Here is a 21,188-nt window from a genome sequence, read left to right as displayed (position 1 = left end):
TTTAAAAATCTTTCTTTTTTTCTTAAATTTCGTGGCGAGCCAAAGTACAACGGAGGGAGAGTATATTTCATGGACACAGTACTCCACATATGTCAGGCTTATTATAATAATTCTTTCCCCTTCATCATATTTTATTATGTGAGATCTACTTTTTTTTCTACAAAGAATACTCAATGATTCAAAAACAATAATGTATTACCAACTATTGTAATATGTCTTCTATTTCCTTTTTTGATATAGTTGACTTCTTAATTCTAATGAAATGAAGGTTCCTACCATAGATTTCTGCAAGATAGAGCTAAAACCAGGTACTATACAATGGGATTCCACAAAATCTCAAGTTTTTCAAGCTTTGCAAGAGTATGGTTGCTTTGAAGCAATATATGATAAGCTTAGAAATGAAACTTTAGAAGCCATGTTTGGTAGATCAAATGATATCTTTGAATTTCCATTGGAGACCAAAATGAAAAATTTGTCAAAGAAATTGCCATTCAATGGTTACATAGGGAAGCTTCCAACACTACCATTGTATGAGAGTGTATGCATTGATGACTTGCTTCAACCTGAAAGTGTTGAAACTTTTGCTAATATCTTATGGCCCGAGGGAAATCCTGAGTTTTGGTATGTTACTTCTTTTAAGATTTTGTATTTGTCGTTTTTTTTTTTTTTTTTTTTTTGGTAACTCTTTAGGTGTGATTTTGTGTTGAATGTTACCTCTTTAGGCGTACATAGATGTAATGACCCGGATTGTCATTTTTAGAAATTTACATAAAATTACCATTTTTACCCCTCTCAATAGTTGACTCGAGTAATTTTTGATTAGTCGGTGAAGTTGATTTGGAAATTTTGAACTATTCGTTTAACTTAAATTAATTAATCGATAGTTAGTGGGTTAAAGTGGTCATTTATTAAAGACTCTATACCACTTGACCATGGGTTAAAATGAATTAAATTATTTGGGGTTTAATATTTGAGTCATAACTGAAAAAGGAAAAGAAGAAAAGGGCGTAGGGTTTCGGCATCGTGAGTTCGATCTGCCTCAGGTACTGCATCAAGTGCTCTGCATGCTCTTCATTAATTTCTACATACGTATATGTGTGGAAATAATAAAATATTAGGTAGGAAAAGGAGGATTTGCTTCATAAGTTTGTAGATAAGAAACAGTGTTAATATTATTGTTATTATTATTATATTTCTTTTCGTTTGTTGTCAATTTATGGGGATGAAGGGAGTTGAACTGTTAGGAGTATATATATAAAATTATTTTTCATACATGCCATCTCCAGTTTCAAGTAGTAAGTTGAATTCTCACTAAATGAGTTAGATTATTACTCTATATATGTTAAGGCCTAATTGATTTCTTGGGGAAAGAATAATGTCATTGTTGTACACTTGGTGGGTTTTGAAAATTGTGAGGATAAAGTTAAGATTACATATTATAAATTTAGGAACCTGCAGGTGACATATTAATGTCTTTATTTTGTCGATTCCCACCACTGGTTTCATAACCAGTGGTTCCGAAAATTGGTAATTCTTATGTTATTATCACATTGTATATTTAATTTTGATATATTAAAATAGGTCATTAAACATTAGGTATATTGTATTTTTGTGAATGTCATTAGATTTACGATAATTGAAGGAATTGGAAGAATTGACAAGTTAATGGGCATCAAGACTTGAGAACTTAATTATAAATTTGGGTAAACTTTTGGGTTTAGGCTAAACCTATAGTGACATGAGTGTTGTTAGTTTCGGAATCTTATTGTGACTATGTACTTGAATAGATTGCATTGATTTGGAAGCTCAACGAAAAGGGAAGGCTCAAGTTCCAGAGTGATTGTTCGATTATTTGAGGCAAGTGGATTTCTAAACCCTTGTTAAGCGTATGGAATTCGTGTATTTCCTTGTGGTGTATGTTTGGGAGTAATGTGATCAATTGTTTGTGTAATGTGTTGAGAATTGTTTGAAAGACTTGTTGCATCATCGTTGAAGTTGTGATTTGTGCAATGTTATAAAAATGGTCATCTCCTTATTATTTGTGTGAACATGTCATTTACATTGTTCTGAGACGTGGTTGTGACAAGTGTTATGTGCATTAAGAAAGAATAAGAAATTAAGGAGGATGTACCATTTCGAGGGACGTATCGCGCGCCGCGATGGATACTATATTTCGAGGGACGTGTCGCGCGCCGCGACTGATATTATATTTCGAGGGACGTATCGCGCGCCGCGATGGATGCATGGACAGATATGTCCCCCATGGGTCCCGGACTGAGAGACAGCGGGTGTGTATCATTAGGTCAGACATGCATCACTATACTTGACATTGCATTTCATTGCATTGCACCTTTTTATTATTGATGAACTTGATCTTGTGTGTTGCTGATCTTGTGTGTGCCTTTCTGTGAAAATTTGTTATTGAGAATATATGATCTGTTAGAGTGCTGTTGTTGAGCTGTATGCTTTGTAAACTGTGAATTGTTAGGTTGGGTTGGTTTTATGCAGGTTGTAGTTATGGAGGTTAGGATGGGGTGTAAGGAGTACCCGTATTTTGTACCCTTAGCTTGTGTTTAGAGGTTTGCTTGTTGAGTACCGTGTGGTTTGGTACTCACCCCTTGCTTCTACAATATTTTGTAGGTTACGAGCCCGGATCTTCGTGATACCTTCCATTCTCTTCGTTTCCGAGGCTTTCTGTGGAGATCTGAGAGGTAGCTATTTGTCATCTCAGCGAGCCTCCTTACTCCTGTTTATGATTTTGTTTTTACTTGAAAGACAACATCATTTGAGACTTGAGTATTTTATTTCAATTCTAGTAGTTACATTAGAGGCTTGTGCACGTGACAACCAGGTTTTGGGGATTGAATTAAGTTGACTTGTTTTCGTAATAGTAATTGTTATTGAACTTTGCTTTATTTTCGCACTTTATAGAAATGATTGGGTTTTAGGCTGACTTGTCTTGGTGGGATACGACGAGTGCCATCACATCCATTTTTGGGTCGTGACAAAATGGTATCAAAGCCCCAGGTTCATAGGTCTCACGTGCATACAAGCCGAGTCTACGTAGAGTCTCAAAGATCGGTACGGAGACGTCTGTACTTATCTCCGAGAGGCTATAAAGACTATTAGGAAACTTCCCTTTTGTTCATTCTTTCTCATCGTGCGTGGTTACCTTCTTTAGTACTGAGTTATTGTATACTCTTTTGACAGATGACGAGGACTAGAGCGACGGTTACTGGTGGTAGAAGGGAGGCACTTCCCGAGGCAGTTGTTGAGGCCCCAGCTAGGGGTAGGGGTAGAGCCCGAGCTAGAGGTCGTGCTCGTGGAACGACACTAGGCAGAGGTCGTGGCCGTGGAGCAGCACCGGTTAGAGGTCGTACTAGAGAGGCCTCTCCTGAGCCTCAGATTGATGACAGAGAGGACCAGGTTCCTCCAGAGCCTGCAGTCACACCTTTGCTTCAAGATACATTATTGAGGGTGTTAAGTGTGCTTGAGAGCTTTACTCAGGGTAGTGGTGCAGCCGCCACACCACAAGACTCTCAGACTAGAGTGGGGGCTCAAACCCAAGAGCAACAGGAAGCTCCAGTTATGCATGATGCGGTGGGGCAACCACCAAAGGATCCCATGGTTGAGAATGATCTTGCACCAGCAATTGGGGGTCAAGGTGCACCATTGGTTGTTCTGACAGAGGATGAGCAGCGTAGGTATGAGAAATTTCGAAAGATGGACCCACCTCAGTTTCAGGGTGGGAAGAGTGAGGATGCTCATGAGTTTCTGACTACATGCCGAGAGTTACTAGAGGTTGTTGGATTAGCTGAGTCACATGGGGTTCGATATGCTACACTCCAGCTTCGTGGGCCAGCGAGAGAGTGGTGGAGAACTTATTCGGGGGCTTTGCCAGTTGGATCTCCTCCAGTGACTTGGGAGAGGTTTTCCAGTGCCTTTCATGACCGTTTTATCCCTTGGAGCGTGAGAGAGGAGAGTCGTTTGAGGTTTGAGAATCTGAGACAGGACAGCTTATCAGTTATAGAGTATGAGGCCCGTTTTTGCCAGTTGTCTAGGCATGCTTTGGCCATTATTCCAGACGAGACAGAGAGGATCCGTAGATTCGTGAGAGGGTTGACTTTCTCTATCAGATCGGCTGTGTTTAGAGCATCTAGAGAGGGGACATCCTTCCAATCCATTGTGAGTGCCGCTAAAGAGGCGGAATTGATGGAGAGAGAAGAGTTTGGGGACCCTAAGAGAGTCCGTACAGCAGGCCAGTTTCATGGTGCCTCATCTGGAGGCAGGGGATCACACAGAGGGAGTGGTTCCTTTCAGCAGCGAGGACCCGTTCATGCATCTATGCCGACATCCGAGGGTGGTCAGATACCTCGGGGTTCTTATAGCGTGGGTCACGGTTCACAGCAGCGACCTATGGGGCGAGGCAATTATAGTGGGTTTTCAGGGTCCGCACAGCAGTTCCCGGGACAGAGATTTTGCTTTTCTTGTGGAGATCCCGATCACCTGATGCGACAGTGTACTTCCCAGAGGGGTCGTGGAGGATCCCAACCTAATTCTTCATTTCAGGCTAGACCACCGGTACCACCGGGTGGAGGCCGAGGCAGAGTTTAGTCAGGTAGAGGCGGTAGAGCTTCTAGTAGTGGTTCTGCAGCTCAGCAGAGTGGGGGTAGAGTTACCACCCAGGCTGGAGGTGGCCGAGGGGGCCACTGTTATGCTTTTCCGGGGAGACCCAAAGCGGAGACTTCTGATGCTGTTATTACAGGTATTATCCCAGTATGCCATCGATCTGCTTCTGTATTATTTGATCCAGGGTCTACATTCTCTTACGTGTCCACCTATTTTGCTGCTGAATTTGATATGATATGTGATAGCATGACTGTACCTATTCGTGTTTCTACACCCGTGGGTGAGCCCTTAGTGGTGGATCGAGTGTATCGATCTTGTCTTGTTTCTCTAGCGGGGTATGACACTTGGGTAGATTTGATTATTCTGGGGATGGTAGACTTTGATGTTATCTTGGGTATGAATTGGCTTTCTCCTTATCATGTTGTCCTTGATTGTAATGCTAAGACTGTGACTTTAGCAATGCCTGGTGTTTCGAGGGTTGAGTGGAAGGGTGCTAATGGCTCTTATCCTAGTAAGGTCATCTCCTTTATCCGTGCTCAGAGATTGGTGGAGAGAGGGTGTTTGTCTTACTTAGCTTTTATTCGGGACACTAGTGTTGAACCACCTTCCATGGATTCTATTCCCGTGGTTCAGGAGTTTCTCGATGTATTCCCTTCTGATCTTCTAGGTGTTCCTCCCGATAGGGATATTGATTTTGCTATTGATTTGGAGCCGGGCACAAAGCCCATTTCTATTCCTCCCTACCGTATGGCTCCAGCAGAGTTGAAAGAGTTGAAAGATCAGTTGCAGGATTTATTGAGTAAGGGGTTTATTCGCCCTAGTGTGTCACCTTGGGGTGCCCCTGTGTTGTTTGTGAAGAAGAAGGATGGGACTATGAGGATGTGTATTGATTACAGACAGTTAAACAAGGTAACAGTGAAAAATAAGTATCCTCTTCCGCGTATTGATGACTTGTTTGATCAGCTACAGGGGGCATCTTTGTTCTCTAAGATTGATTTGAGGTCTGGGTATCATCAGTTGAAGATTAGGGCATCAGATATCCCTAAGACAGCTTTTTGGACTCGGTATGGGCATTATGAGTTCTTAGTGATGTCCTTTGGGTTGACTAATGCCCCTGCAGCTTTTATGGAGTTGATGAACGGGGTGTTTCGACCATACATTGATTCTTTTGTGATTGTCTTCATCGATGACATTTTGGTTTACTCCAGGACCGAGGATGACCATGTCCGACACTTGAGAATTGTACTTCGGAGATTGAGGGAAGAGAAGTTGTATGCCAAGTTCTCAAAGTGTGAGTTCTGGCTTAATTCTGTGGCATTCTTGGGACACGTGGTGTCCAAGGAGGGTATTAGAGTAGATCCGGCCAAGATTGAGGCAGTTAGAGGCTGGACGCGACCTACTTCTCCTACCGAGATTAGGAGTTTTGTGGGATTGGCAGGATATTATCGACGATTTGTTCAGAGTTTCTCTACTATTGCAGCTCCATTGACTAGATTGACTCGACAGGGTGTGGGTTTCCAGTGGTCTGATGAGTGTGAGGAGAGTTTTCAAAAGCTCAAGACTTTGTTGACTTCGGCTCCTGTGTTGACTCTACCTGAGGAGGGCGTGGACTTTACTGTGTATTGTGATGCTTCAGGAGTCGGTTTGGGTGGTGTATTGATGCAGAAGGGGAAGGTGATTGCTTATGCTTCTAGGCAGTTGAAGACCCATGAGAAGAACTACCCTACTCATGATTTAGAGTTGGCAGCTGTAGTATTTGTACTTAAGTTATGGCGTCATTATTTGTATGGGGTGCATTGTGAGATCTTCACTGATCATCGGAGTCTTCAGTATATCTTTAGTCAGAGGGATCTGAACTTGAGGCAGCGTAGGTGGCTTGAGTTGTTGAAGGACTATGATGTGACCATTCTATATCATTCGGGGAAGGCCAATATTGTTGCCGATGCTTTGAGTAGGAAGGCTCCTAGCATGGGAAGTCTTGCAGCACTTAGCATATCAAATTCAGCAGCAAAATAGGTGGACACGTAAGAGAATGTAGACCCTGGATCAAATAATACAGAAGCAGATCGATGGCATACTGGGATAATACCTGTAATAACAGCATCAGAAGTCTCCGCTTCGGGTCTCCCCGGAAAAGCATAACAGTGGCCCCCTCGGCCACCTCCAGCCTGGGTGGTAACTCTACCCCCACTCTGCTGAGCTGCAGAACCACTACTAGAAGCTCTACCGCCTCTACCTGACTAAACTCTGCCTCGGCCTCCACCCGGTGGTACCGGTGGTCTAGCCTGAAATGAAGAATTAGGTTGGGATCCTCCACGACCCCTCTGGGAAGTACACTGTCGCATCAGGTGATCGGGATCTCCACAAGAAAAGCAAAATCTCTGTCCCGGGAACTGCTGTGCGGACCCTGAAAACCCACTATAATTGCCTCGCCCCATAGGTCGCTGCTGTGAACCGTGACCCACGCTATAAGAACCCCGAGGTATCTGACCACCCTCGGATGTCGGCATAGATGCATGAACGGGTCCTCGCTGCTGAAAGGAACCACTCCCTCTGTGTGATCCCCTGCCTCCAGATGAGGCACCATGAAACTGGCCTGCTGTACGGACTCTCTTAGGGTCCCCAAACTCTTCTCTCTCCATCAATTCCGCCTCTTTAGCGGCACTCACAATGGATTGGAAGGATGTCCCCTCTCTAGATGCTCTAAACACAGCCGATCTGATAGAGAAAGTCAACCCCCTCACGAATCTACGGATCCTCTCTGTCTCGTCTGGAATAATGGCCAAAGCATGCCTAGACAACTGGCAAAAACGGGCCTCATACTCTATAACTGATAAGCTGTCCTGTCTCAGATTCTCAAACCTCAAACGACTCTCCTCTCTCACGCTCCAAGGGATAAAACGGTCATGAAAGGCACTGGAAAACCTCTCCCAAGTCACTGGAGGAGATCCAACTGGCAAAGCCCCCGAATAAGTTCTCCACCACTCTCTCGCTGGCCCACGAAGCTGGAGTGTAGCATATCGAACCCCATGTGACTCAGCTAATCCAACAACCTCTAGTAACTCTCGGCATGTAGTCAGAAACTCATGAGCATCCTCACTCTTCCCACCCTGAAACTGAGGTGGGTCCATCTTTCGAAATTTCTCATACCTACGCTGCTCATCCTCTGTCAGAACAACCAATGGTGCACCTTGACCCCCAATTGCTGGTGCAAGATCATTCTCAACCATGGGATCCTTTGGTGGTTGCCCCACCGCATCATGCATAACTGGAGCTTCCTGTTGCTCTTGGGTTTGAGCCCCCACTCTAGTCTGAGAGTCTTGTGGTGTGGCGGCTGCACCACTACCCTGAGTAAAGCTCTCAAGCACACTTAACACCCTCAATAATGTATCTTGAAGCAAAGGTGTGACTGCAGGCTCTGGAGGAACCTGGTCCTCTCTGTCATCAATCTGAGGCTCAGGAGAGGCCTCTCTAGTACGACCTCTAACCGGTGCTGCTCCACGGCCACGACCTCTGCCTAGTGTCGTTCCACGAGCACGACCTCTAGCTCGGGCTCTACCCCTACCCCTAGCTGGGGCCTCAACAACTGCCTCGGGAAGTGCCTCCCTTCTACCACCAGTAACCGTCGCTCTAGTCCTCGTCATCTGTCAAAAGAGTATACAATAACTCAGTACTAAAGAAGGTAACCACGCACGATGAGAAAGAATGAACAAAAGGGAAGTTTCCTAATAGTCTTTATAGCCTCTCGGAGATAAGTACAGACGTCTCCGTACCGATCTTTGAGACTCTACGTAGACTCGGCTTGTATGCACGTGAGACCTATGAACCTGGGGCTTTGATACCATTTCTCGATTTGTGCGTGTCATCCTTGCGCAGGGGCCATGCTAATCTTCTCTGTATCGTTCCAATTTTATCGGATGTCAGGCTCCTAGCATGGGAAGTCTTGCAGCACTTAGCATTGAGGAGAGACCATTGGCTAGAGATGTTCAGAGGTTAGCTAATAGTCTTGTCCGGTTGCAGATCTCAGAGGAGAGTGATGGGATGATTGCTTTTATTGAGGCTCAGTCTTCTTTAGTCGAGCAGATCCGTGCGCACCAGTTTGATGATGAGAAGTTATGTCTCATTCGAGACAGAGTATTGAAAGGGGAAGCCAAGGAGGCTGTCCTTGATTCTGACGGTGTCTTGAGGATCGGAGGCAGGATTTGTGTGCCCAAGACGGGAGAGTTGACTAGACTGATTCTTGAAGAGGCCCATTGTTCCCGATATTCTATCCATCCGGGAGCTGCGAAGATGTATCATGATCTGAGTCAGCATTACTGGTGGTGTGGGATGAAGAGAGATATTTCAGACTTTGTTTCTAGGTATTTGACTTGCCAACAGGTCAAGTGTGAGCACCAGCGTCCTGGGGGTGTATCTCAGAGGATGCTTATTCCTACTTGGAAGTGGGAGCGGATCACTATGGACTTTGTTGTGGGTTTGCCTACCACAGTGGGTGGTTATGACTCCATTTGGGTGGTTGTTGACAGGCTGACCAAGTCTGCCCACTTCATTCCGGTTCGGGTGAAATATACGGCAGAGAAGTTAGCCGAGCTATATATCAGTCAAATTGTGCGACTACATGGGGTTCCTGTTTCTATTATATCAGATCGAGGTTCACTATTCACTTCTCACTTCTGGAAGGCATTACAACATGGTTTGGGTACTCAGCTAGATATGAGTACAGCCTTTCACCCTCAGACAGATGGTCAGTCCGAGAGGACGATTCAGGTGTTGGAGGACATGCTCCGAGCATGTGTGATCGATTTTGGTGCTAGATGGGATCGATATTTACCCTTAGTAGAGTTTGCTTACAATAACAGTTATCACTCTAGTATTCAGATGGCCCCATTTGAGGCGTTGTATGGCAGACGATGTAGGTCTCCGATCGGTTGGTTTGATTCGGCGGAGATGGACTCTTTGGATACTGACTTGCTTAGAGATGCTATGGAGCAAGTCCGTAGGATTCAGTATAGACTGTTGACAGCCCAGAGTCGACAGAAGAGTTATGCAGACCGGAGAGTTAGAGCCTTAGTGTTTATGGAGGGCGATCATGTTTGGCTTAGAGTGTCACCTATGAAGGGTGTGATGAGGTTCGACAAAAGGGCAAGCTTAGCCCTAGATTCATTGGACCTTTTGAGATTTTGAGTCGAGTGGGAGAGGTGGCCTATAAGTTGGCCTTGCCACCTAGTTTGTCGGCAGTTCATCCTGTTTTCCATGTCTCTATGCTTCGGAAGTATATTCCGGATGAGTCACATGTGCTTTCACTCGATTCAGTGGAGTTGGGTCCAGACTTGACATTTGAAGAGGAACCTATAGCTATATTGGATAGGCAGGTTCGAAAGCTTAGGACCAAGGAGATTGCTTCAGTGAAGGTGCAATGGAAGCACCGATCAGTGGGAGAGGCAACTTGGGAGACAGAGTCTGATATGCGTGCCAGATATCCTCAGCTTTTTGAAGCTTCAGGTACTTTCTTTCACCTTATGTTCGAGGACGAACATGATTTTTAGTGGTGGATAATGTAATGACCCGGATTGTCATTTTTAGAAATTTACATAAAATTATCGTTTTTACCCCTCTCAATAGTTGACTCGAGTAATTTTTGATTAGTCGGTGAAGTTGATTTGGAAATTTTGAACTATTCGTTTAACTTAAGTTAATTAATCGATAGTTAGTGGGTTAAAGTGGTCATTTATTAAAGACTCTATACCACTTGACCATGGGTTAAAATGAATTAAATTATTTGGGGTTTAATATTTGAGTCATAACTGAAAAAGGAAAAGAAGAAAAGGGCGTAGGGTTTCGGCATCGTGAGTTCGATCTGCCTCAGGTACTGCATCAAGTGCTCTGCATGCTCTTCATTAATTTCTACATATGTATATGTGTGGAAATAATAAAATATTAGGTAGGAAAAGGAGGATTTGCTTCATAAGTTTGTAGATAAGAAACAGTGTTAATATTATTGTTATTATTATTATATTTCTTTTCGTTTGTTGTCAATTTATGGGGATGAAGGGAGTTGAACTGTTAGGAGTATATATATAAAATTATTTTTCATATATGCCATCTCCAGTTTCAAGTAGTAAGTTGAATTCTCACTAAATGAGTTAGATTATTACTCTATATATGTTAAGGCCTAATTGATTTCTTGGGGAAAGAATAATGTCATTGTTGTACACTTGGTGGGTTTTGAAAATTGTGAGGATAAAGTTAAGATTACATATTATAAATTTAGGAACCTGCAGGTGACATATTAATGTCTTTATTTTGTCGATTCCCACCACTGGTTTCATAACCAGTGGTTCCGAAAATTGGTAATTCTTATGTTATTATCACATTGTATATTTAATTTTGATATATTAAAATAGGTCATTAAACATTAGGTATATCGTATTTTTGTGAATGTCATTAGATTTACGATAATTGAAGGAATTGGAAGAATTGACAAGTTAATGGGCATCAAGACTTGAGAACTTAATTATAAATTTGGGTAAACTTTTGGGTTTAGGCTAAACCTATAGTGACATGAGTGTTGTTAGTTTCGGAATCTTATTGTGACTATGTACTTGAATAGATTGCATTGATTTGGAAGCTCAACGAAAAGGGAAGGCTCAAGTTCCAGAGTGATTGTTCGATTATTTGAGGCAAGTGGATTTCTAAACCCTTGTTAAGCGTATGGAATTCGTGTATTTCCTTGTGGTGTATGTTTGGGAGTAATGTGATCAATTGTTTGTGTAATGTGTTGAGAATTGTTTGAAAGACTTGTTGCATCATCGTTGAAGTTGTGATTTGTGCAATGTTATGAAAATGGTCATCTCCTTATTATTTGTGTGAACATGTCATTTGCATTGTTCTGAGACGTGGTTGTGACAAGTGTTATGTGCATTAAGAAAGAATAAGAAATTAAGGAGGATGTACCATTTCGAGGGACGTATCGCGCGCCGCGATGGATACTATATTTCGAGGGACGTGTCGCGCGCCGCGACTGATATTATATTTCGAGGGACGTATCGCGCGCCGCGATGGATGCATGGACAGATATGTCCCCCATGGGTCCCGGACTGAGAGACAGCGGGTGTGTATCATTAGGTCAGACATGCATCACTATACTTGACATTGCATTTCATTGCATTGCACCTTTTTATTATTGATGAACTTGATCTTGTGTGTTGCTGATCTTGTGAGTGCCTTTCTGTGAAAATTTGTTATTGAGAATATATGATCTGTTAGAGTGCTGTTGTTGAGCTGTATGCTTTGTAAACTGTGAATTGTTAGGTTGGGTTGGTTTTATGCAGGTTGTAGTTATGGAGGTTAGGATGGGGTGTAAGGAGTACCCGTATTTTGTACCCTTAGCTTGTGTTTAGAGGTTTGCTTGTTGAGTACCGTGTGGTTTGGTACTCACCCCTTGCTTCTACAATATTTTGTAGGTTACGAGCCCGGATCTTCGTGATACCTTCCATTCTCTTCGTTTCCGAGGCTTTCTGTGGAGATCTGAGAGGTAGCTATTTGTCATCTCAGCGAGCCTCCTTACTCCTGTTTATGATTTTGTTTTTACTTGAAAGACAACATCATTTGAGACTTGCGTATTTTATTTCAATTCTAGTAGTTACATTAGAGGCTTGTGCACGTGACAACCAGGTTTTGGGGATTGAATTAAGTTGACTTGTTTTCGTAATAGTAATTGTTATTGAACTTTGCTTTATTTCCGCACTTTATAGAAATGATTGGGTTTTAGGCTGACTTGTCTTGGTGGGATACGACGAGTGCCATCACATCCATTTTTGGGTCGTGACAATAGACCTTAGATTTTTTATTACTTCTTAGAGTTTTTAAACTTTCATCTGATAAATTTTATAGCCATAATTTTACTGTTTCTATAAGTGTTCTTTCTATATATCCTAGTGTTTCTGTCATTCCTATTTTGTTATCTATTAATTGTTTTGATATATATCATATCCATAATTGGATTGTTTTATTTAAATCTGCTACACAGTCTAAATCTAAAAAATCATGTTTCATTTTAGTCTGAATTTATTTCTAAATCATATCATTCTATTCTTTCGTAGTCTAAATCATGTAGGTCTATTTCATACCATTGTTGATTTAATATATCTTCTGACCTTACTCCTGGCTACCTTGTAAGTTGTAAGTGTAACGAGGTTATTTTTTATAGACCTTCGGCTCAAAAAGAAATGAAAATGCAATAGTAATAACAAGCAGTAACAAAAAACAAGATAATAAGATAAACAAATGGAAGAAACAAACAGTTAATATTAGGGCATCTCCAATCCTATCCTTTATTTTACTCTCCAAATATAGAGTTCTCTATTTTTTCAGACAATCAACTATAACCAAATTCTCTATTTTACTCTCTAAAAAGGAATCTTTTTCTTTCTCTTTAATATTATATTAATATTTCTATTTCATTTTTATTTTCTTATTTCATAATATAAATTATTTCTTCTTTTTGCAAATAACTACCCTATAATCTATATAATCTTCATGTAATATAAATTTTGTTCTTTTCAAATTTTTCATTAAATATAAATTATATTTTATTCTAAATTTCTAAATAAAATAAATTACAACAAATATTATGTATAATACATACTAACAAACAATTCAAATAAAAGTGGAATCATTGATGAAATACAATTACATAATAAATAATGCAATTACCTTAAAATTTAATTTTAAATTTTACATAAATACTCGACTTTCAAGACTATTACGTTGCTCTCATAATGCTCTATTAATGCATTATGGAGTTCAAAATGAGTAATTTTTTGTCCATATTTTTTTTATGTGTAGCTAAAAATTATTTAAATTAACAATTTCATCTTTATCCAATTATTTCGTGTACTAATTTACTTCCCCTATTTCATTTTGAACTATTGCAAAAAGTATTTTCATGCTCATTAAAAAGTGTAGTTTAATAATTTATCCCTATAACATAAAAGTAGATTGTTTGAATTATCATGTAGATTTTGTGTATTCTTCATAGTGAAAAATAATTATAATTTTAAATTAAATATTTAAAGTGACAATTTTTTTAAAAGATTTTTTTAGAAAAATTGTTAATTCGAATGAAAATAGTGTACTTATCAATAGTATTTTTTTTAGATGTTATATTACTTAGAAGATAATTCAACTATTAAAGACTTAATTAATAGTCTCATATAATATAAATATTATTAAAATAATTTGAAATTACATATTTAAAGTGATTTTTAACAAATAAAATAGAAAATTATTAATTCGGATAAAAATAATAACTTATCAATAATATGTTTTTAGATGTTATATAGAAAATTAATTACAAATAATAAAGACTTAATTAATGATAAATAGAAATAATATTAAAATAATCAAAAAGTGAAATAGAGAGGTGAATAGTAGTTCTCCAATCACCCTCTCTATATATGGAGGGGGGTTGGAGAGCCCATTCTCTATTTTACTCTTTAAATATAGAGAATAGAGAGTAAAATAGAGGTGGGTTGAAGATGGTCTGAGATTTAAGAATAAGCAAAAGTAAAAATGAAACCAATATTCCTAGACCAAAAAAAAAAATGCTCAACAACCTACTATCCCTCTACCTTGATTCTTGACATCCACACCTAACTATCAAGTGTCATATCGTCTTTGGTAAGTTGACGTTGCACTATGTCTTGTCTAATCACCTCTCTCCAAAAACTTCTTATGCCTATCTCTCCCTCTCCTCATGCTCACCATAGTCAACCTCTCACGCATCTCATCTACACATATCCAAATCATCTCAACCTCCCTTCCCGCATCCTATCCACCACAGGGTCAGTACTCCCACCTTATCTTGAGTCTCTTCATCATACATACCAAACACACCCTATATATGATAAATCTATTCTATGTCTCACATAACAAACAATTAATTATGTGAGGCTCTCTTATTGTTTGACAAGTGGACTCATGTGTCCCCATTTGCTTGTTTTGCAGCAATGTAGTAAAGTCCTACTCAAAGCCAGTTGTGGAATTGGATGAGATGATTAAAAGTTTTGGAGAGTCTAGGACTACAAAATTACATTGATCAATTCTTGGATCTCACCTCTTTCCAATTGCGATTAACCAAATACAATGCAGCTCAAGATGAAGAAATTGGGAATAAACGTGGACTTGGTGACCATACTGATGGTACCTTCTTGACCATAATATCACAAAATCAAGTAAATGGATTGCAATTTCTCAAGAAAAATGGAGAATGGATTGATGTTGATATTTCATCGAATTCGTTCATTGTTTTGGCCGGAGATTCCTTCATGGTAAGATTAACTTCATTGTTATTATTTTTTTGTAGGAAAAAGCGGGGAAATTATTGGCCTAGTTTCAGCTTACAGACATGACCTTAGATAGAAGGGTGTGGAGGACACAAATTAGGGTAGAAGATTTTAGTAGGTAGCAGCATGTTGTCTTGTTTCCATTCATACTAGTAGTCGTAATATTGCTCTTATAGGTTCTTATGCTTCAATTTCCTTCCTTTTACCAGCTAGATTATCGTATTGTTTTGTTGTAGTTCTGCTCTATTACTATTTGTTGTAGTTCTACTCTATTACTATTTGTTGTTTTTTGTACTTCCATAACTTCTTTTTCTGGAGTACTGCCTAGAATAGAACTGTTTTTCTTTGAGCTGAGGGTGTGATCGAAACAACCTCGTAAGGTATGCATACACTCTATCTCCCAGTACCCTATTTTGTGGGACTACATTAGGTATGTTGTTGTATATGTAGACATCGAGTCAATTGTGTTGATGCTATCGTCTCGATGTCTACATACTACAACTGCCTTTTAATCATGAAGCTTTTTGTCTTAAGATATCACAAGTTCTAACATAATTGTGCAAATATATACAGGCATGGACAAATGGTCGATTACATTCTCCTCTCCATAGGGTAACGATGGCCGGAGAAAATGATAGGTTCACCATTCAGTTATTTTCAAATCCAAAAATAGATTACACCATAAAGGCCCCAAAAGAACTCGTGGATGAAGAGCACCCTTTACTCTTCAAGCCATATGACATACTTGGTTATTTTGAGTTTTTTGGTACAAAAGCTAGACGGGAAGCTGGCCCCAATGCTCTCAAGGCTTATTGTGGTGTATGAATTATTGTACTTCTTAAAGTTTCAACTTGGCGACTGGTGAGGGCCTATCTGAAACAGCCTCTCTATCTTTGCGGTATTGGGGTAAAGTTTGTATATATACACTCTACTTGTTTCAGATCCAACTTTGTGGGACTACATGGGGTGTTGTTGTAATGCTTCACCTTCTTCATATTACGAATCCTCTTTTGCTTGTACTTGCTCCGCTTCATATTATTGGTCTCTGTTGATCCTGACACGATACATCTCTTAATTAGAAATTTTAATTAGAGGTGTATTTCAGCAATTTAATCTTCTTAATGATGTTTTGAAATTCTAAATTTGTTTATTATTATTTTATATAACTACATTTGATATTAAGGATAGCATGCAAATAAAATATTCTCGATTTGCTAAAATGGACAGGTAAAATGAAACGGAAAGAGTACTATCTAAAGACTTGTAAAAATTGGGCAAGAAATGAGTCAATTGACAAGAGCATAAGACGCACTTTTGTTAGATATTAGTACAAGTGGTATCTACATTATTGTAAAATGTAAACACACTTTAGTCTTTTCAAATGCAAATTGCAAAGTTTTGAAAATTAAGCGATCTCCTTCACGGTTTCACCCATATTTGAGAATTAAATGAAATATTCTCTTCGTTTTATTTTATAAGATGGTGTTTGATTAAGCTGAGGATATATATATATATGATAAAATGATCTACTTAATGTAATATTTCATTGAATTAAATAAATAAATATTTATTTCATTAATAATATTATATCAAAATGCATGGTTAATTATACTTATATCTTAATAAAAAAAAATTATTTATGGCACAGGGTTGTGTAAGGACGAGTAGAGGCTGAAGAAGAGTACTCCTTTCTTTTATAATAAATTTTCATTTTTTCAAAAAGTCAATTTTTTTCATCTTGAGAATAAATCTTTAATAGCTTACGGATGAAGAATTATGCCACTACGACTTTAGGAGAACTAATAAATCATGCTTTATCAAAAAATCTCTAAATCTCACTTGTAAAGTAAATCATCATACCTACAATCCAATCAATTCAATAGATTACTTTTTCGGAGCGATTCATCTTTTATTTATTTACATTTAGTGGGAAAAAAAACATCCAACCCCATGCCTTAACCATGATTAGCTGGATAATATATATCTTTGATGTGTAGGTGATTTTTTTCATATAATAAAAACATTGACTAATACTATAAAAATCCACCCACATCATATTACTCTTATTTAGAAGTGAGAGTTGGAAAGGACCAACATTGCATTAATACTCTTGTACAACATGCATACAATTTTGTACATTAACTTTTCAATGCATTAATTAGTTGTACAATGTGCAAAAACAATTGTACATTAGTAGAAGGACTAACACCAAGGACTAACATTGCAATTATTATTATTACTCATTAGTCCTTATTAGAATTATTATTATTACTCATTAGTCCTTATTAGAATTATTATTATTACTCATTTGGCTTCATCTACTTCTACTTTTTCTACACATATTTTTCTTTAATAAAATAATTATTGCCTCCATTTTTTTTTCAATTTTTAACATTTATTTTTAATTTTAAAACATTGGAAATTTTATGTTAAAAATTTAAATAATAGAAAAAATGATTTATTTAACTTTTATCATCATCGATACAACTAATTTATTTGACGTTTTTTTCTTAATCTTCATCTCATCATTAATGTTATTTATATAATTTTCTTAAATCACTTATTTTTTCTTTTTTAACTCTTTTTTTATATATATAAAAGTTGGATATGTAAATGATGATGTCACATTTCTTAGAAGCTAACATTACTATTTATCTAATTTGTCCAAATTTATAAAAAAAAATGAAGATATCATACGCAAATTTATGGTTAAACTTAAACTATTTGATTCTCGAAAAATAAAAAGTCTCACATAAAATGGGACAGACGAAGGATAACTCTCAATTAAATCTATTTCACTTTTTATTTTCCATTTTTAGCATAATTTTTCAAGTTGGATTTCTAGGAATTCTATAGTAGACCCATTTAAATTTTACTTTTTTGTTTTAAATTAGAGAACTTGGCTGCACTTCGCGCGATCATTTAAATTAAATAAATTTTTTTAATTTTATATTTACTTTGTTGTTTAATTGTAATATTATTATTTGTCTTAATAATATGAAGATTGTGAAAAAAAATAAAGCTTCACAAATTTTACATCTATTAAATGAGGAAGAATATATTTTTTATCAAATAAGTTAAAATATATTTGCTAATAACAAATTCTTCCATTGCATGAAGTTCATCCTTTAATATATAATATATATTTCGGTCTACCATTCTCCTTAAATGTCTAAGAAATATCTCATAATGTCAAATAAGACTGTAATACTCTCTCTGTCCCTAATTACTTCTCCACTTTTAAATTTACGCATTTATTAAGAAATCAATTAATGACATAGTCAGTTTATCATTTTACCCATATTAATTATGAAGTAGATGAAAAGTTCTGCAATTTTCAAAGTACTTGCTCATTTAATTGAGGGTATAATAGGTAAAAAAATATTCTTTCTTGATTTGTCAAAATGGACAAGTAATTAGAGACAACTATAAAAGGAAAAGTAAACCAGTAATTAGGAACAGAGGGAGTACTAAACAAATGCATCAACAAATGAAATTTATATTAAAAATATATTGAATAATGACATAAAGATACCTTAATAGAATTTCCTATCCATTTACAAAAAAAAAAAAAAAACGTCACCCTTTCAATTTCGTTATATCTTCTTATTTAGTAAAAGAATCATCATTTATTATATTTTACTCCACCTTCATTTGTACCGTCAGAGTTTTAAGAATAAACATTAAATTTTAAATTGAAATAAAATTCATTGAAAAATGACAGAAAAAATAATAATAGTATATGAAAATTAAAACAAGGTGCAAGAAAAGCCTTTTCACAATAATTTTTTCAAATATATTGACAACAATTAAAATGAAGCTGTTATTTTATCTTTAAAATTAAGTTTCATTGAATTGAATTAGTACAATGAGAAAAAATATTAAACTAATAACTTTTTGATGTTATTAAATGCATTCTATTTTTAATTGAGTAGTAGATTAAAAGTTCCGAATTAGGATATTAAAATAATATTTTACTCTCTCCTTAATTATTATGGTATTGCAAACATTTATTTTCCTTAAATCGTGATTCATTTTCCATTTACAGTTATATCCAATTAATTTCTAATGTATTGAATGTGGTTATGGGATATTGAAATAATATCTTTATTTTTCCTTAATCATAATAAAATTATAATTTAACATTTATTTTTCTGAAATGATAATTTTGTTTTAATTCCTAGAACATGTTGTTTACTATATTGAATGTAATTATAATAAAACATATTGTATTTAGTATGACAAAAGAACTCAAAAAATGGAGAAATTAGATAAATAGTAATCTTAACTTCTAAGAAATGTCACATCATCATTTACATATCCAACTTTATATATATAAAAGAGTTAAAAAAGAAAAAATAAGTGATTAAACAAAATTATATAAATAACATTAATGATAAGATGAAGATTAAGAAAAAACGTCAAAAAAATTAGTAGTATTGATGATGATAAAAGTTAAATAAATCATTTTTTCTATTATTAAAATTTTTAACATAAAATTTCCAATCTTTTAAAATTAAAAATAAAGCTTAAAAAAAAAATCGAGGCAATAATTATTTTAAAGAAAATATAACCAAAATTGTCAAAAAAATAATATAAAAATAAGTAACTATCTATTAGTAAGAATGGTGTCACTACATTTTCTATTTTAACTTTATTGTTACGTATGGATAGAAACTTTTACATGAAGAAATGATCCAAAAAATTAAAAATAATGATTCCTGAAATGGTGATTCCTTTTCCATTTACAGCTTTTCAATTAATTTTTAATGTATTATATATGCTTATGGATATTGGAATAATAATTTTATCTTTCCTTAATCATAATAAATTATATTTTAACCTTTGTTTTTGTGAAATGATAATTTTCTTTTCATTCGTACAACATATTGATTAATATATTAAATGTAATTATAATAAAACATGTTGTATTTAGTATGACAAAAGAATTCAAAAATTTTAAAAATTATAGAAATAGTAATCCTAACTTCTAAGAAATGTCACAAATATATATATATGTATATATCTAAGAAAATGATATAAATTACATTAATGATGAAATGGAGATTAATAAAAGAAGTAAAACAAATTAATAATAATATTGATGATGATAGGAGTTAAATAAATCATTTTTTATATTTTGTAAATTTTCAATATAAATTTTTCAGTCTTTTAAAATTAGAAAATGCTACAAAAATAAAACTAAAACTAAAAATCGAGGCAACAATTATTTTAAGGAAAAAATAACAAAAAATGTCAGAAACATTGATCAGAATAAATAAGTATCTATTGCTAAGAAGGTGTCACCCCACATTTTCTATTTTAGCTTTATTATTACATATAGATAGAAACTTTAAGATGAAGAATGATCCAAAAATTTTAAAAATAACAAATCAATTATGTAAAAATACATGTGTAATTCTTATAAAGTTATAATAACTAATTTCTTCAAATAAATAATTAAATGAAAGAAAAAAAAGTAATTAAGAAAATAATATAAATAACACTAATTATGAGATTAATAGCATTGATGAGGAAAGGAACTAAATATGATCATCTTTTTAAATTCTTTTTTAAGAAAATATATATAAACTTTAATTAAAGATAAATAAGAAAAAAAAACTTTAATTAAAGATACAAAAAATCAAGACAAAATAAAAGAAGAAAGAAATTAGAAGAATAATGAGGTTGAAAGAAATAATATCTAATTTTCTCTCTTTTCAAGTCACAAAATAAATTTTTGCTTGTTCTCCTCCTAATTTGATACGAATTCCATAAATAGAATGATTTTTTCTCCAAATAATTTTTCTTACCCTTTGAAACACTAATCAGGCTTCTTATAAATTTCTCAATCACAATGAATTTTCTCTCCTTGTAGGAGGAATAAACATTTTTTCAAAATGTCTTTTATTTTGAAAAGAATTTTTTGTTACATAATCTCTTTCTTTACATCAATGTCTTCACAAGAATAATGAGATATTCTCTCTTTCTCTTTTGTTAAAAAAGTCACATGACCTAGAAATTTGATGGACATCTTAGCGACAAAAGTTGATACCATATATTGATCATTATCGTCAAAAGAAGAAGAACCAAAGTGAAGAAATTTGTTCTTATTTGTTACAAATGCTCAACTATTTTGTTTTTATTTTATAGGCTAAATAATTATAAACAGTTATAAAAAATGAATAGTTTTTATCTTTTCATCTTCCATTT

The 21,188-nt window shown here is 35.9% G+C and overlaps 1 non-coding gene and 2 pseudogenes across 1 annotated transcript; 2 read left to right on the top strand and 1 right to left on the bottom strand.

Annotated features, from left to right (window-relative positions):
* The first annotated feature begins 250 nt into the window (after positions 1–250).
* Positions 251–15,800, top strand: LOC125841019 (probable 2-oxoglutarate-dependent dioxygenase AOP1; annotated as a pseudogene).
* LOC125841008 (uncharacterized) lies at positions 4,213–10,175 on the top strand (annotated as a pseudogene).
* LOC125807149 (U6 spliceosomal RNA) lies at positions 8,460–8,562 on the bottom strand. Its single transcript, XR_007441644.1, has one exon. It is a non-coding gene; the product is annotated as a U6 spliceosomal RNA (small nuclear RNA).
* Positions 15,801–21,188: the final 5,388 nt, after the last annotated feature.

Source organism: Solanum verrucosum, unplaced genomic scaffold, assembly GCF_900185275.1.
Source record: "Solanum verrucosum unplaced genomic scaffold, falcon-dt-bn FXZP01000196.1, whole genome shotgun sequence".
In the NCBI taxonomy this organism is placed as follows: domain Eukaryota; kingdom Viridiplantae; phylum Streptophyta; class Magnoliopsida; order Solanales; family Solanaceae; genus Solanum; species Solanum verrucosum.
Note: the sequence above shows the minus strand (reverse complement) of the source record. Positions and strands in the feature narration are given on the sequence as shown.